This window comes from Falco naumanni, chromosome W (genome assembly GCF_017639655.2).
Source record: "Falco naumanni isolate bFalNau1 chromosome W, bFalNau1.pat, whole genome shotgun sequence".
Taxonomy (NCBI): domain Eukaryota; kingdom Metazoa; phylum Chordata; class Aves; order Falconiformes; family Falconidae; genus Falco; species Falco naumanni.
In genome coordinates this window covers 23,214,051-23,232,756 of record NC_054079.1, presented here as the reverse complement: position 1 = coordinate 23,232,756, position 18,706 = coordinate 23,214,051, and the positions used below count along the sequence as shown (strand labels likewise).

The following is an 18,706-nucleotide window of genomic DNA, read 5'->3' as shown; positions in this document are numbered from 1 at the left end:
CTGTATAGTCAGCAAGTGCCATAGCAAAGCTGTCTGATTGCTGATAAAGCCATTGTAAGTATACTGTTGTTATTGGTAGACAAATACAGACAAAATCCTTCCCTGATAAGGTTAACAGGCGTGATCTAGCTTTAACAATCAGAGAGGCAAACATTTCATGTTGTGTCAAAATAGTTTTTGTAGACTGGTTAGGTAAAAAGATCCATTCAATAATTAACAGGGGGTCTGAGTTCTGAAGGTCCCATTGAAATATCAGGGCATGAGGCTGTCGTGCAGGGTTTAAAATAATCAAGTAAAAAGGTAGTTCAGGAGCCCATCGGTGGGCCTGTCGAGAAGCAATAGCTGAGGCAACCCTTTGTAAAGATGTATCTGCTTCAGAGTTAAGACTACGTGGAGAACAAAGATTAGTGTCCCCTTTTAGTAGGTCAAACAAAGGACCCAAGTCTGTATTAGAAATTCCCAATAATGGTCGAACCCAATTTATTGTTCCCAGTAATTTTTGTGCATCATGCAGGTTTCTTACATTGGTATTGATCTGCAATGGTTGAGGAACAATAGTGTGTGCTCTTATTCGCCAGCCCAGATATTTCCAAGGGGGAAACTTCTGGACCTTTTCTGGTGCTATAGAGAGACCTGCCGAATTCACGGCATCTGTGACAAGGGCTACAGCTTTCTCCATGACTTTGTGATGTTGTGCTGCCACTAAAAGGTCATCCATATAATGATACAATAACACAGTAGGCATAGCATTTCGGACAGGACTGAGTATTTTTGCAAGGTACCATTGACACATTGTAGGGCTATTTTTCATACCTTGTGGCAGTACAACCCACTGATATCTCTGCAACGGAGCTTGCATGTTGATGCTTGGAATGGAAAAGGCAAATTTTGGGGTATCATCTATATGCAATGGGATACTGAAAAAACAATCTTTAAGATCTATGACAGTTAGATGCCAATGTCGAGGGATCATAGTTGGAGACGGGAGCCCAGGTTGGAGGGCTCCCATATCTTCCATAGCATCATTAATTTTTCTGAGATCATGGAGCAAGCGCCACTTGCCAGTTTGTTTTTTAATAACAAAAACTGGTGAATTCCATGGGCTGGTAGAGGGTACAATATGTCCTTTGGACAGTTGTTCTGAGACTAAGTTTTGAAGTGCGCGAAGTTTTTCCAAAGGAAGGGGCCATTGATCCACCCAAATAGGAACATCAGTTTTCCAGGTTATTTTCAGGGTGTCACGCACTTCAATGGGCCCCATCTAAAAATGTGTACGGATGGACATTCCCCATTGTGACAATACATCACGTCCCCACAAAACCATAGGGACAGGTAGCACAAAAGGTTTAACAGAAGCCACATGTCCCTCTGGTCCTTGAATTCGAATTAGTTCCAAACTCTGACGACTGTTACCAGTCCCCCCTATCCCAGCCAGTGTCTGAGAGACATTAGTCAGTGGCCATTGTGGAGGCCATTTGGCTTGAGAAATTACTGTGACATCAGCTCCAGTGTCAATGATCCCATTTAGTGCTATTTGTTGGTCATTGTAAATAAGGGTACACTGATACATAGGTCGCTGTGGAGAAATAGATTGTACCCACAAAATGTGAGGCAACCCTGTAGAACCAAAACCTCCTCTCCTCTGCAGAGGGTGATCAGTGGTAAGAGAGCTTACCCCTGCCGGGATCAGAATCAATTGCGCTATTCTACTACCTTGAGGTATCGTACAGGGTGGAAATGGAGTCCATGCCATGATTTTGATTTCGTCCACACTGTCAGAGTCAATAACACCTGGTAAAACAAATAGACCAGACAATGTTGTGGAAGATCTACCAATTAATAAAGCCTGTGTATCAGGGGGTAATGATCCTTTGACATTTGTTGATAATAAATGAACCGAGGAATCGAGCAACGTTACTGTGTGTGAGGTTGCCAGGTCCAATCCTGCGCTGCCTGAGGTTGCTGGACAGAGACTTGAGGCGTCGATGCTTCTCTCCGAGCTTGTTGAAATGTCAGCTGTGGCACTTGTGTCCTGCGCGCGTCGCTGCCCCGCGCTCCGCGGTCGGTTTCCCTGTATCGGTTGTCCCTGGAAATCATACTTAGATCGACATTGATTAGCATAATGACGCCCTTTCCGACATGTTGGACAAACTCCAGGGCCAGGAGGTTGTTGTTTATTCCCCGCAGCCCGCGCAAGACAATTTCTCTTTAGATGACCAGGCTTACCACAACCATAGCAATTCCCCACACCACGCATCGTTGCAAAAGCAGCAGCCATAGCTTCAAACTTATGGTCAACCGTACCGATTCGGTTACATGCTTCCACCATTTCCACCAGAGTGGGGTTTGGGTTGGGAATAGACTTCAATAGCCTTTTACAATCAGCATTAGCATTTTCAACAGCTAGTTTTGTTAGCAATATATCCCGAGCTTCCACATTATCTACTTGACGTTCCAAAGCCTGTTTTAGTCTATCAATAAACTGCATATAAGGTTCTCGAGACTCCTGAGTGATGTTAGTAAAGGCTTTTTGTGGCTTTTGTACGTCAGGAACCTGGAAAAAAGCCTTTTTCGACTCTTCTCTAATTGCCTCGAGAGTCGCACGGGGGCAGTGTTGAGCCTGCGCTACCGGATCAACATGTGCACCGGTGCCCGTAAGATGTTCTATTGTCAGTGCAGCTAATACAGGATCATTATGATTAACATACGTGAGCAGGAGTGCTTGCAATCCTCCTTTCCAATGCGACTCCCACAACGTATACTGAGTCGGGGTTAATAGCAATCGTGCTAAAGATTTCAAATCATGAGGAGTCATGATATAAGTATCAAACACAGAAGATAACAGACTTATAAAATAGGGAGAAGAAATACCATGTTCTGTGACTGTGCGGCGCAGTTCTTTAACAACCGAAAAAGAAAGAGGCTCCCATCGTGCTCCCCCTGCTCGACCCTGAGAATACAAGACCGGAGCAACTATAGTTTTAGCCATTTCTAAATCCCCCTCCTTTAAGGCTTGTTTTCTTTATTTTTGTCCACACATCACGTAGATCAGGAGGGTATAAATCAGGTTCTTTTTCACAGTCTATCGGTCCTGGGTCAAAAGGCTCTTCTTCTGGCGGATACCCCACTGCATTGACACCCAGGGGTCTAGAGCACTGTGACTTAGAGGCTGATAAGGAAAGAGCTATAGGAGCTTGCGATTCCTCCTCCTCTCCTTCCTCTGCTTTCATAGTCTCAAAAATAACTCTCCATGAAGAAAGCAGACGGTGGGACTCAATATTGCCTTTTGTCGCAGAATCCCATAATTTCACCCCTGTGTCGTCCCAAAGTTCCCGCGTAAAAATTGTAGATGCAGTCACTGCGGGCATATTTACTTGCACCCACTTGAGCATTGCTTTAAGGTCTTGCCAAGAGATATTTTTCTTATGTTTATTAAGAAGACCTTTCATAAGCTCATAAACGTCTCCTTCTGGGGACGAACCCTGATTCCCCATTACGGATTTCCCACAGCTCACCTCTCAACTCCGGAGGGATTTCAGCCGGCTCCTGCTTCCTTTCAGCAGATCATTCAAAGTTCTGTGGGATTCGCTGCATGTCGCTCAGATAGGCGATTCGAGAGCCCTTCACTATAGATCCTTAAACGGATCACGTCGGGGTCACCAATTTGCGGCGAATGAAGAGACGGGACGCAGCTTGATGCAAGCAAATGTCAGTTTATTGTACAGAAACACGAGTTTATAAACACTTTCAAAAGCTGCGCGTTTTAAACAGATTGGTTCTTGAAGCTAAGCACTGCATACCAGGCAATCCCTGATTGGTGGTTAACTACCAGCAATCAACAGCAAGGTGTTACCTTTCCTTGGCGCCATCCTTGGCGCCATCCGTCTCCCACCCCCCTGTGCTCTGCAAACATGCCTCATCATGTTAATTGTTGTCTAGACAAGCTCGAGCAAATTCCCCTCAGCTAACTGATTGCCGCGCATGGTCCCAGTTTGCAGACTGCTCCTGCACCTTTGGGTATTTATATGCAGATGGTATAAATATTTACTCTTCTCCCGAGTAAGCTGCTTAGGTTAGTGGTGGTATTGCAGCTTGCTCCATTTAGATAATTGAATGTCATAATTCACTGACATGGATAGATGTGCTCATTGATAAATAGTGAGGTGTAGTAATTGTAGGAGGTATCTGTCAGTAACTTCTTTTTTGGTTCTGTTTTTTAAAAACTTGAAATTTCCTAGGAAATGTATTGACTTTTTAAAATATTACATATCAGTCACTATCATCTTTAGTGGTAAGGATTTTGTGAGATTTTTATAAGAACTGGTGTTATACTTTAAAAAGTTTGAAGAGTAGTGAGTAGTATTTTATCAATCCTGTACACTTTGTGCTGCATTCAGTTCTTACAGCAAATAATTGATTTGGTTTTAGTGCTTAGGCAGATGTGGTTTTGAATGCACTTGCTGGATAGAAAATGGATGATCCATAGTGCAATTTAACTATGGAAAGCTTAGATGACACTAATAACTGTGGGTGAGAGGCTTAGAATTCCACTCACTGGGATGGTAACAGTCTTGCATAGGAAGACCATCTTTAGTTCTTGTTGCAGTTATTGCAAATGAAGTCCTTGCAGGCTTCAGACATTCCTCTGTTCAGTGTCACAATGGCTGTGAGCTGGTAAAAGAGTAACTTCAGGAAACTGTTTGGGCCCTGTAGCCTGAGCTTTTATCTAATTCTAGTTAAGTTCCAACACGGAATAAAATAAATGCAGAATTCGGTCACATAACTATTTTAAAGTATATAAAATGGGTTTTTTTTTAAACTAACTGATTTTGGATGACAGTCAGAAGTAGCATGAAACTAAATTCCAGAATCAGTGTAAAAGTTCTACTAAAACACTCTTCTTGCAAAGGACGTAGGCTATAAAACATTGCAAAATAGTTGGGGGGCGGGGTGTGTGGTTGGTGGCGAGTACAGTATTATCCATATACATTATATTCAAAAAACCCAAACCAACAAACAAAACCACAAAAAAAACTCCAACCCTAAGATAATAGAGAAGCTACTGTTTGTTTTCATGCAGCTTTACTTTTCCTCTACAATGGCTAGACCAAAATAACTGAAACTCCTGCTGCATATCAGCCCTTCATATTCTGTATGCACCATGCTAGAGCTATCTGCATAAGTGGGCTTCTAGGTTTTGTGGTTATGAGTTCTGGATTATGGTGTATAAATTGAGTGGTTTCTTTTAACACCATGGCATACTGGTTCTACTGGAACAGGTTGTATGTGTGTGTCTCTGCAAATGGGTGTGGGGTATCTCTCCTGGGCATGCCTCCCACCCTTTCCTTGGCCCCTCCCCCCGTTTTGCTGGGCATGCCCCATCTCAGCCTCCCTCTCTTTTCCTGGGTGTAGCCCTCGTTGGCCCATACTCTTGTTTCCTAGGACCTGGGCCTTGCCCTCCAATCGTGGGTCTTGACTGGATCCACCTCCTGCTGAGCCTCACATCCCACACCCCCCACCTCGGGCCCTGCCATCTTCTCATCCTTTTGGCTGGCTCCTGAACCCTAGCCTCGCAACCCCCTTCTCCTTGAGCCTTGCCCTCACCATGTCCCTGGGTTCCTCAGGCCCTGCCCTTAGCTCGTCCTCCTCTCCTTGGCCCTTGCCCTTGCCTTCCTCTTGCCCCCGGCTCCTCAGGCCTCTCCCTGCCTTCCTCAACTTAGATCTTGCCTGTCCTTGGGCCACGCCCATCTTGCCTTGCCCACTGGCCTGCCTGTCTCACCTCACTTTGGGCCTCGCCTGTCTCACTTTGGCCTTGGGCCTCCCTCTGGGGTCTCACCTCAGGCCTTGCCTTGCCTGTCTTGCCTCAGGACTTGCCTTGCCTGCTGCCTCACCTGTCTCCCTTTGCGCCTTGCTTTGGCCATGGGACTTGCCTCATCCATCTTGCTTTGGCCTTGCCTGTCTCCCCTTGGGCCTTGCCTTGCTCATCTCACCTCTCCTTGGGGTCTCAGGACTTGGCCATCTCACTTTGGCCTCCCATTTTACCCTCCTTGTCTTGGGCCTCACCTCACCTGCCACCTCACCAATTTCCCCTTTGGCCCCGCCCACCTTGCTTTGGCCTCAGGCCTTGTCTCACTTGTCTTGCATTCCCTTGGGCTCTGAGCCTTGCTGTCTAGCTTTGGCATCCAGTCCTTGGGCCTCCCCATGCCCGCCTGACCCCTCATGCCTGGCCTCATCCTCCTCTGCCTGGGCCTCACCTTGCCCTTCTCTTCTTGAGCCTTACTTCAGCCCTGGTCTCACCCTTGCATTACTGCCCATGCCTCACCACCCTCAGGCTGAGGCTCACCCTGCTCTCGCCCTCCTCTCGCCTCGCCACCCCTTGGTCCGAGGCATGAACTCGCTTCATCCTCAACTCGCTGCCCTCGGGCCGAGGTTTGCCCCCACCTTGCCCTTGACACCCTCGCCTCGCTCCTCGCTTTCCCCCTCACCTCACTGCCTTCTGGCCAAGACTCACCCTCACCTCGCCACCCTTCAGGCCAAGGCTCACCCTTGCCCTTTCCTCACCTTGCCCTTGTCTTGGCCCTCGATGCCCTCAGGCCAAGGCTCGCTCTCGCATTGCCAATGCTCTCTCCTTGACTGGGGCTCATGCTTGTCCTTGCCCCTGCCGCCCTTTGGGTCGAGAATCACCCTCGCCCTTGCACTTGGGCCAAGGCTCGCTCTTGCCTTGCCCTGGCTTCACCCTCTCCTTCTCTCACCCAGAACTCCTTGCCTCTCCCTCTCCTTGCTGCATCATCTTGGGCCAAAGCTTGCCCATTGCCTCACCCTCACCTCACGGCTCTTGGACCAAGGCTCACTGTTGCCTCGCCCTTCCTTTGACACCCTCTGGCTGAGGCTCGTCCTTGCCTTGCCCTCACCTCATTGCCCTCAGGCTGAGGCTTGCCCTTGCTTCACCTTCGCCTCACCCTCACCTCATTCTTGTCTTGCTGTCCTCATGCCAAGATTCACCTGTGCCTCACTTTCAGTGCCCTCACCTCTCCAGCCTCTGGTGTTGCATTGCCAGCCTCTGGCCTCACATCGCTCTTGCCTTGCCCTCACCTTGCCAGCCTCAGGCCGAGGCTTGCCCTGACCTCACCCTCGCCTTGCCTCCCTCGGGCCAAAGCTCACCCTCATGTCACCCTCACCTCAGCACCCTCAGACTGAGGCTCAACCTTACCTTGCCCTCGTCGCCCTCAGCATGAAGCTTGCGTGCAGTTCACCACCCTCAGGCCGCGGCTCAACCTCACCTCGCCCTTGCCTTGCCCTCGTCTTGCCCTCACCTCACTGCTATTGCCTTTCCTTGCTTCGCCCTTGCCCTTGCTGCCCTTGGGCCAAGGCTTGCCCTTATGCTGAGGCTTGTCCTTTCCCTGCTGCCTTTGACCCAAGGCTTGCCCTCACCTTGCTCCTATTGCTTTTCCTTGCTTCACCCTCACCTCGCTGCCCTCAGTCTGAGGCTTGCACTTGTGTTGCCCTAACCTCAGCACCTTCAGGGTAGAGGCTCGGCTCCCCATTGCCTCGCCAACCTTGGGCTGAGGCTCACCCTGGGCCTGTCTGTCATCTCGGTGCCTTGTTCTTTCCCTGCTCCCACCTCTCGCCACCCCCGTGTCCTTGGCTCTTGCCTCACCCTCACCCCATACCTGGCTCCTTGGCCCTTGTCCTGACCTCTTTGGGCCTTGCCATTCCCCTGCTTCCTTGGGACTCACCTTGTTGCAGATTATCTTAAGATTTTACTGAACCTTTCTATATTTTGTGTTTATGTAACAGTTAGTTATAAGAACATTTTGATTCTAAGGAATTAACCTTCATGATAGAATTATGGTTAACACTTATTAACCAATGACGTATGAATCACTGTGCCTGCTTGTTATCCGAGACTGTTACTTGAAGTCTCTATGCTATAGACCATAATACCCTTAGTCTTTACTCTCTAGACCATAACCAGAGCACCCTGGTGCTATTGTGTATAGGATGAGTTATTGGACAGCTTGGCAAGGCCGATATCCAGCCGTCCAACTTGGCAACAAAACTTACTTTTAAGGTGTCCTGAAGTGAACTACCTTCATTATAATACTAAAAATCACGCCCACAGGTCAAGAAGACCCCTTGCCCAGGTGAAGACCCTTCCCCTGCGCAAGCGTAGTAACAGAAAAGGATGACACAGCAAATATTACAATTCTATGCAAATTTCTAACCAATCATTGTAACTGGGAGTGTACAAACTTGTAATTTTGTGTATAAATGTAATGGTAAAATCTACACAGGTGTGCTTGATTTGTGGCGATGCCACCGAGCACCCAGCGCTGCAATAAAGGAGTGCCTGCTTCTTAATACTACGTTGGTGTTAAGAGGTTTGATTCCCGATTTTGGTGACAGCTTTGGCGACCCAGATGGGACCTTGCGAGTGAGATTGGAGGGGATTGAGTGCTGATCGAGCTCTGGCCAGCACCGAGGATTTCTCGGGGAGAACCATCACCCTCGACCCATAAAGCTCCTCACAACATTCCATGGAATGCGGTAAGGCAGTTCCTTAAAAAAAAATAATAAATGTTTGGTTGTATAGCCTGCCCATAAGGTGCAGCGAAAGCTGCGCAGGGTTGGGGCTCAAGGGTTCCGGATTTGGTTGGTCTGCTCGGCATAAGCAAAAGCTGTTATCAGGTTAGACATTTGTTTGGTTTGCCCATAAGTCATAATCGAAAGCTATTGCTGGGTTGGACAATTTTTTTTGGTTGTGTACACATTTGGTTGAACAATATATATGTGAATTATCGTCTGCCTAATTTTTAGGTTAGACATTTGTTTTGGTTGTAATATGCACATATATTGATTTTAAAGTTTACATCTAAGTTACAAGTGGGTAACTGCTGAAACTTGAAAATTTGAATGTTATCTGTTCTGTCGATGTTCTGTTGAGTGTGTGAGTGGGTGATTGAGATGTGCAGGAAGTGAGTGTGGAGTCCCCATACACTGTCCCAACATCCCACGAGGGGCTTGGTCAGAGAAGGACAAAGTGTTTGATTTGATCGTTATATAAGGTAATAACTAAAAGAAGAAAAAAAAAAGAGAAAAAGAAGAAAAAAAACCTGGTAACATGGCAACAAGACTTATAAAATTATTTAAGAGTAAAAGTGTGGGGAATTTAACATTGGATGAAAAGATACCGAAAACCTCGCCGTTAGGATGTTTGTTAACACACTGGGGTATTCACCCCATGAAGATTTATGAAAAAAATCAAATGATATAATATTGTAATAATTGGTGGCCATTGCACATTTTAGAAGATCAGGGAAAAGTGGCCAACTAATGGAACACTAAGTTATAATACTATATTGCAATTGATGCTGTTTTGTAGGAGAGAAGGGAAATGGAATGAAGTCCCATATGTGGATTTGTTCTTTTATCCGAGGCAACAAACGATTTGGCAAAAGGAATGTAAATTGATCAGTCAGAATAATCTAATAATGACATTATATTTATGGGACAATCAGTGCCAGATATAAAGAGGATTTTAAACTGGGAAATGAAGGAGTCAAATTTCTGGTTGATACTGGAGCAACGTATTCTGTATTAAATGTTTGTAAAGGGAAACCAGGAAATAAAACTGCAAAAATAGTTGGAGCAACAGGGAAAGAGGAAAACAGGCCATTCCTACAACCCTTGGATTTAAAATTTGGATATAAAATAATTACACATGAATTTTTATACATACCAGATTGTCCAATACCTTTGTTAGGGCGGGATTTATTATCTAAGTTAAATACACAAATAGTTTTTGAGGAAGGAGAAGTTTTCTTTTAAAATCCCAGAATCAAAACCAGGAGAAATGCTAATGATAGAAGAGAAGGTGAAAGAAATGCAGACACCCCAAGAAGTGGATGAGGCTGTCATGCCAATAGTCTGGAACACAGACATACTTGGCAAGTCTGAGGCAGCACAGCCTGTAACAATAGAATTAAAGGAACAGGCAAAAACGGTAAGAATTAAACAATACCCAATTAAGCCGGAAGTGAGGCAAGGAATTAAGAAGTTAATTGATAAGTTTCTAAAATATGGGATTCTTGAAGAATGTGAATCAGAATATAATATTCCAGTCTTGCCAGTAAAGAAACCTTCAGGTGAATACAGACTAGTTCAGGATTTAAGAGCTATGAACCAATTGGTTAAAGATATACATCCTGTTGTTGCAAGCCCATATACATTCTTAACTGCATTAAGAGAAAATTATCAATGGTTTACAGTGCTTGATTTGTGGAGATGCCACCGAGCACCCAGCGCTGCAGTGCCTGCTTCTTAATACTACGTTGGTGTTAAGAGGTTTGATTCCTGATTTCGGGTGACAACCTCACCCTCTTCCACCTTTCCTTGGCTCTTGCCTAGCTTGGGCCTTGCCCCAGTCTCCTTGGCCCTCACCTCATCCTCACCTTTTATTCAGTTCCTTCACTCTTGCCTTGCACTCTTTGAGCCGTGCCTCAGCCCCGGCTTCTTTGGCTTCATCTCCCCCAGCTCCTTGCCTCCGGCTGTTTTGGCCTTGCTAGCATGCCCTAAGGTCCTCAGGCCTTGTCTCACCACCAGCACACCCTAAGCTCCTTGGGCCTCAGCTCGCTCTGTCCCAGCTCCTTGTCTCTGGCACCTTGGCTGTTGCCTTACCCTCCCCTCCTTGGGCTTCTCCTTAGCCCTCCCCTAGCCACCAGCTCATAGGCCCTTGCCTCGCTCTTGCCTTTCCCCAGGTTCCGTTGCTTTCATTTCACTCCTCCCCTGGATCCTTGCCTTTTTTTCACCTCACCCTGTCCCTGGCTCCTTGGCCCTTACCCCCACATCCTTTGGGCCTCACCCCTGGTGCCTTGCTCCCAGCTCCTTGGGCCTCATCTCACCCTGCTCACAGGTCCTTGGCTCTTGCCTCTACCTCACGTCATCATCCTTTCCTTGAGCCTTACCTCTCCTTGGCATCACCTTCCTTTCCTGGGCCTTGCCTCACTCCTTTCTTAGGCCTCTCCTCACCCTCTCCTCTGCCTCACTCATTCTCCTTTCCTGAGCTTCACCTTCCTCTGCCTCATCTCATCTTCCTCTCATTTGGTTTTTCCTCCTTTCTTAGTACTTTCCCTCATTTTCCTCTTCTCGTCCTCCTGTTCCCCTCCTCATCCTCCTTTCCTGGGTTTTGCCTTACCTTCCTCTTTCCTGCATCACCCTTCTTTCCTGGGCCTCACCTCACCCTCCTCTTCCCCACCTTGGCCTCCTTTTCTGGGTTTCCCCTTTGTCTCACCCTCTTTTCATGTACCTTACCCTCCTCCTTTCCTGGACCTCACTCCTGCTTTCCTGGGACTCTTTTCCTGGGTATGCCCCTTCTCTGCCTCCCCTTATATATTTTGGGCATTTCCCTTGTGGTGGGTTGACCCTGGCTGGACACCAGGTGCCCACCAAGCCACTCTATCACTCCTCTCCTCAGCTGGACAGGGGAAAGAAAATATAACTAAAGGCTTGTGGGTCAAGATAAGGACAGGGAGAGATCATTCACCAATTACTGTCACAGGCAAAACAGACTCAACTTGGGTAAATTAATTTATTCTCAATAAAATCAGAGTAGGATAATTAGAAATAAAATCATATCTTAAAAAAACTTTCCCCCATCACTCCCTTCTTAACTTTACTCCCGATTTTCTCTACTTCCTCCCCCTGAGTGGTGCAGGGGGATGGGGAATGGGGCAATGGGGGCTGCAGTCAGTTCATCACATTGTCTCTGCCGCTCCTTTCTTCTCAGGGGGAGGACTCCTCACACTTTTCCCCTGCTCCAGCATGGGGTCCCTCCACAGGAGACAGTCCTCCATGAACTTCTTCAACGTGAATCCTTCTCATGGGCTGTGGTTTCTTCATGAACTGCTCCAGCGTGGGTCCCTTCCATGGGGTGCAGTCCTTCAGGAACAGACTGCTCCAATGTGGGTCCCCCGCAGGGTCACAAGGCCTGCCAGAAAAACCTGCTCCAGTGTGGGCTCCTCTCTTCATGGGGCCACAGGTCCTGCCAGGAGCCTGCTCCAGTGCAGGCTTCCCATGGGATCACAGTCTCCTTTGGGGCATCCACCTGCTCCGATGTGAGGTCCTCCAAGGGCTTCAGGGTGTCTGCCCCACCATTCATCTCCCTGGGCTGCAGGTGGGGCAGCCTGCCTCACAGTGGTCTCGCTGTCATTGGTTCTATCAGACATAAGGGGAGCTCCTAGAAGCTTCTCACAGAAGCCACCCCTGTATCCCCCCCTCCCCCCCAAAACCCAACCAAAACCAACACCACAACACAACCACCTTGCTACCTAAGCTCAATACATCTATGTTGGACTGAGACAGGTATTCACTCACCCCATGCTGGTCTGGCTAACTCAGGGAGACATTCACACTCTTTTAATGAACTCAGGGAGAAACATTTACACTACCAGTTGATCCACCCAACTGTGGATAGCTGTTTATCTAAAAATAGGCCACCCTCTGGTCCCCTTTGTGTTGATATAAAGCCAGCTTTCATTGCAACAGCTGTGGTCAGTCACACCCTACATTATTGCCTGAGCTTCATGGGCTCATCACCCTTGCCCATCTCTTTCAAGCCTTCTTCAATTGTAGGGGTTTTTTGGTCAGTCACAGACTGGACTTCAGCAAAGCATTCAACACTGTTTCCGAGCAATCAATCACTGGAACAAACTCCCCAGGGATGTGGTAAAGTCCCCATCATTCTATAGAGGTTTTCAAAATGCAGTTGGACAGAGCGCTAGATAATCTCATCTAGGCTGCCTTTTCCACGAAAGGTTGGACCAGATGTTCTTTCAAGGTCCCTTCCCACCTGAGCTGTTCTATGATTCTTTCTGTGGGTGTCTCTGTGGAGCGCATTGCTCTCTGTTGGTGCGTTTGTGGGTGTGTCTGTGGATTCCTCTCTCTATGGGTGTCATGCTCTGTGTGTGTGTGTCTCCAGGTATGTGTTTGTCTCCAGGTGTCGTGCTCTGGAGATCATGGTCTGGTGCTGTGTGTCTCTGGTGGTGCCTCTCTATCTGGCTGTGCATGGGTAGTTGTTGGTGTCTCTCTGGCTGTGTGTGTGTGCATACCTCTCTCTGGCAATGCCTCTCTGGCTGTGTGTCTGTCTTTGGTGGTGTTTCTCTCCAGCTCTGTATGTGTGTGTGTGTCTCTCTCAGTTTGTCTCTGGCTGTGCGTTTTTATGTCTCTCTGTGTGTGTCACTGTCTTTGTGGGTGTCTATCTGGCTCTGTGTGTGTGTGGGTGTCTCTCAGTGTTTCTGTATGTGTGCATGTGTGTCTGGGTATGGCTGTCAGTATCTCTGTTGCTGTTGGTTTCTCTGCATGGGTGTTTCTCTGGAGGATGTTTTTCTGGTGGTGTCTCTGTGTGTTTGTGGGTGGATGCCTCTGTGTGTGTGTGTCTCTCTCTGTCTGGGTCTCTCTCTCTCCCTCTGTGTCTGTGTGGTCAGGTGTCATTGAGGGTGTGTCCCCTCGTGTGTTTATCTGTTTTCCTGCCTCTGTCAGCCTCCATCTCTGCCTCTGCCTGTGCGTCTATGTGTTTCTCTGTCTCTGGCTAGCCATCTATCTGTCTGGCTTGCTGTGTCTCGTCTCCCCCCACAACTTTGGAAGAAGCTTCCTAATGTCTTTTACAGTGGTAACTTGAGTTGTAACTTACTAGCTTGTATAATGAACAAGTGCTGTCTGCATACATCTTAGATTTTTCTAAAATTTATAAAACCAGATTTAACATTAAAAAATGGATAGTATAAATAAATGAAGCAATGAACAGAACCTGGAAAGAGAATGTAACGTCTGAGTAGATTATAAGAACTAAATTGCAAGGAGTCAATACAAATGTTGTATAGTATGGGCCTTGAAATATCACTTTTAAACTGGATGGAAAGAAAAGCGAGGGAACAGATTTCTAAACATTCTGTCCATAAGAAGTCCTTCTTGATCAAGCCATTTTCACAGGAAACACAGTTTTCGTGCTGCATCTACTAAGATTTTTCTGTGTTTGTTTATTATGTTCTTAAAACAGCTCTTTTCTGAAACATTTGCCAGTAGAGCATTTATACTCTTAATTTCTCTTCCAGAAATATATAAAATTGAGCCTGGCATTTACAGCTGTAACACTTTCTGTAGAGTGTAAATCTACCTTAATCCTGGACATAGAAAGAATAGTTTAATCTTGTGTAACCGAGTATGAAAGATACTGAGATAATACAATGGGAAAGGTTAATGAAGTGTTAGTAGTATGAAAACATTCATGGTATTTTTAACTAATGAGTATGTATGAGTTGTATGAATAAATGCCTGTCCTACCATAACATTTTTTTGGTGAAATTAAAATATACTTCAGGAAATCCTGTACTTCATTACTTAACCTACTGACTATAACAGCTTCTTCATCACTCTCCTCTTATGCATCCACATATCTTTCATTTTTTTTTTTATCCAAGGAATGCTTTGAATTGACCAGTGAAACATAATGTAACCTAGAAATTCAATTTCCTATGTGAGAGGCCCAGCAGTCTTTGACTGTCTGATCTATAAAAAAAAGCCAAATTTTGTCATTAGTTCAGCCCTAGGAATATGAATATAATTTCCTCAGCCACCTGTATATTGTTTCTGGGAGCATGCCCTACTTAATAAGATTGCTTGGAACAGCTGGATTTTACAATTTCAAGTGGCAGTAACTTAAAAACTAAACAATTCTGCATTCTTATTCTCCCTTTCCTCCAGTCCCCATTCTGCTATTCTAGAAGTTGCTAGGATGAAAGAGGTATATATTCAGTGCAAATGATGCAGAACGTCATTCTGACACTTATTATAGAATCAGAATGGTTTGGGTTGGAAGGGACCTTAAAGATCATCTAGTTCCACCCCCTCAGCACCATGGGCAGGGACACCTTCCACTAAACCAGGTTACTCAAAGCCCCATCCAACCTGGCCTTGAACACTTCCAATGATGGGGCATCCACAACTCTCTGGGCAACCTGTGCCAGTGTTTCACCACGCTCATAGTGAAGAATTTCTTCTTAAATCTAATCTAAATCTCCCCTCTTTCAGTTTAAAGCCATTCCCCCTTGTTCTATCACTACATGCCCTTGTAAAAAGCCCCTCTCCACCTTTCCCATAAGCCCCCTTTAGGTACTGGAAGGACGCAATAAGGTCTCCCTGGAGCCTTCTCTTCTCCAAGCTGAACAACCCCAACTGTCTCAGCCTGTCTTCACAGAAGAGGTGCTCCAGCCCTCTGATCATCTTTGTGGCCCTCCTCTGGACTCACTCAACAGGTCCATGTCCTTCTTATGTTGAGAGTTCCAGAGCTGAATGCAGTACTCCAGGTGGGGTCTCATGAGAGCAGAGCAGAGGGGAAGTATCACATCCCTTGACCTGCTGGCCATGTTTCTTTTGATGCAGCCCAGGATGCGGTTGTCTTTCTGGGCTACAAGCACACATTACTGGGTCATGTTGAGCTTCTCATCCACCAACACCCCCAAGTCTTTATCCTCAGGGCTGCTCTCAATCCATTCTCCAACCCAGCCTGTGCTTGTGCTTGGGATTGCCCCAGACCACATTCAGAACCTTGTACTTGGCCTTGTTGAACTTTATGAGGTTTGAGGTTTGCATGGGCCCACCTCTCAAGCCTGTCAAGGTCCCTCTGGATGTCATCCCTTCCCTCCGGTGTGTCAACCACACCACACAGGTTGCTGTCATCAGCAAACTTGCTGAGGGTGCACTCAAACCCACTGTCCATGTCGCTGACAAAGATGTTGAACAGTACTGATCCCAGTACACACCCCTGAGGAATGCCACTCGTCACTGGTCTCCTCATGGACATTGAGCCATCGACTACAACTCTTCGAGTGCAACCATACAGCCAATATCCACTGAGTGGTCCATCTGTCAAATCCATGTCTCTCCACTGGAGAGACAAGGATGTTGTGTGGGACAGTGTTAAATGCTTTTCACAAGTCCAGGTAGATGACGTCAGTTGCTTTTCCCTCATCCACCTTCACTGTAACCTTGTCATAGAAGGCCACCAAATTTGTCAGGCATGATTTACCCTTAGTGAAGCCATGTTGGCTGTCACCAATTACCTCCTTATTTTTCATAGAATCATAGAATCATTTAGGTTGGAAAAGACCTTTAAGATCATCAAGTCCAACCATTAACCCAGGACTGCCCAGTCCACCAGTAAACCATGCCTCTAACCTCCACGTACACATTTTCTGAATGCTTCCAGGGATGGTGATTCCACCACCTCCCTGGACACCCGGTTCCAATGCTTGACCATCCCTTCGGTGAAGAAATTTTTCCTGTGTGCCTTAGCGAAGTTTCCAGGAGGATCTGTTCCATGATCTTGCTGGGCACAGAGGTAAGACTGACTGGCCTGTAGTTCCCCGAGTCTTCCTCATTTCCGTATTAAAAAATGGGGGTTATGTTTCCCCTTTTCCGGTCAGTGGGAACTTCACTGGACTGCCACGAAGTCTCAAATATGATGGATAGTGGCTTATATTCCACTTAAAAGCCAGGCATCATGCTGGGATTGGTCCACTGACTGAAATCATCAGATTTTCAAGTTGTTAGCAAATTATTTAATACTGGCTGTCTTCAAACAGCTTAGTGTCACGGTCCACTCAGTGGACTCATGATGGTTCGTTAACTATGATCTCGAAGCGCAAAAATCAAGGCGACCACGCCAAGGGGTTATGCTTCAGTTAAACAGCACAATTTTATTGTTTGCCCGTAAAGCGGCTTGCGATAGGTAGAAAGACAGAAAGTAAAGGAAAGGTAAAGTAAAAAGAAAAGGAAAGAGGATTATAGCTACCACCATGGGTCCAAGGTGTCCCTATGGTCCCAGGTCCAGGCAGCGTCCCGCCGGTCCTTCTGATCGTCGTGATCCTTGGTGGGGAAGATCTCCAAAGTTCAGTTACTAAGAAGCCATCTTTTTATGCCAAGCAACACACGTTGCTCCTCCTCTGGTCCATGGATTGTTGCTAGCCTCCGCCTTCTTGAGCCAGGTTATCATGCGTGTCCAAAGAGGAGTGCCCGAGGCGTGGTTTGCCTCAGAGGCAGGTAGCTTCAGACCAGGAGGTGTGTTTTTGTATTATAATGATATTATAATGAAGAAAGTTCACCTGAAGTTTATGTTTTCTGGTTCGTTGTTATGACCACGGTTGTGATCCATCTTCTGGACTGCTGTTATGCGGCCTTATTGTAGTTGTTCCTTTCAATCCCAGGTGGCAAGGAACGGCATAGTACTCCTCGTACCGTGCAGTTCTCCTTCCCAGGGTGCAGTTGTTCCTTTCAGTCCCAGGTTGCAGGGAGCGGCATAGTACTCCTCGTACCATGCAGTTCTCTTTCCCAGGGTCTTTGTGTCTTGGTGTCCATGAGGACCACATTCCATCTCCAGGTCTCTGTTGGCAATGTTGAGACAATATTGTTCTCTTTAGACTGACTCTTACACCTAGGTGTTGGGATTTTTTTTTCATAAAGAAAATTGATCTGAGTATTGAACCGTAACTGTTCTCTAAATACAAAGTTCTGTATCTTAATTCACTTGACACATGCAAAACTGGATGCAGCTACGGCAAGGGAGCAGAGCAGTATAATGGTAGAATAAGGTCTTCAGACAGAAGCTGCTTTCGTTTTTTTGGTGTTTTTGTCTTATCAACATTGTTCCATTACACTAAGCCTACTGAGCATTTGTCACTTTGTTAGTCATCTAGTCTACCAAAAGTTGCATATTATATTTCACTCACTGGAGTTACAAAGACATCCTAGGACATGACCTTGGGGGCATAGGAAGCAAACTTATCCTGTCCTTGTGATTTTGAATGGCAAACAAATTTAGTTTCTAGTGATAGAAATGTTGAGAAACAGATACACAGACAAGACAAACTTTCCCAAGATGTTCCCTGACTTCAGTGTTTTTGTCACTTGGGTTTCCTGAGACCATGTTATTCAGTGCTAAGTTAGTCAAAATATGTAACAGCTTCCAATGCATTTTTCTTCCATTAACTTCCTTTCCAATCTTTTTATGAGTCTATGGACACTAATGTCATAGATTCATGTGACTGGAGAATTACATGGTTGGGCTATGTATTGTGTGAAAAGTTGCCTTCTCTTGTTCTGAAACTAGGATATGCTTATCTCACCTGATTTGCTCCTTTGTTCCTGTATTGGAAGAGGCATTAAAATGAATGCATGATATTCAAAAAGCTTTTAACTGGAGGGTACACAGTATTATATTTTTCTGTTTGTGTAGTTAATGTTGACATCTATCTGTATAGTATACTTTGTCATGTGCTTTTAAAAAAAATTATGCCTTGCTTTCAGGTGATGAGCATGGTATCAGGATTTGCACCACTGATTTCTGCAGGTATTTTTTCAGCCACCCTTTCTTCTGCATTAGCATCTCTTGTGAGTGCACCTAAGATTTTTCCAAGTAAGCATGGAAGCAAAATCATAATCTTTTAAAGAATAGTTAAGTTATGAATCAGAATTTTGGAAGACAACTCTGGTATATAGCTTGCTACTGTTCTTAAATATAGTTAGAATATAGTTCATCCCAAATCTTGCGTTTTCAGTTAGTTTGTTAGAGGTAAGCTGTGGCATAACTAATGTTACAGGAGTCTACAAACTCCTTTAGATGGCTTTTGTTAGAACAGAGACCAAGGATCGAATT

The 18,706-nt window shown here is 45.9% G+C and overlaps 1 pseudogene; it reads left to right on the top strand.

Annotated features, from left to right (window-relative positions):
• The window catches only part of LOC121080443, a 111,992-nt pseudogene that overhangs the window by 3,564 nt on the left and 89,722 nt on the right, over positions 1–18,706 (top strand).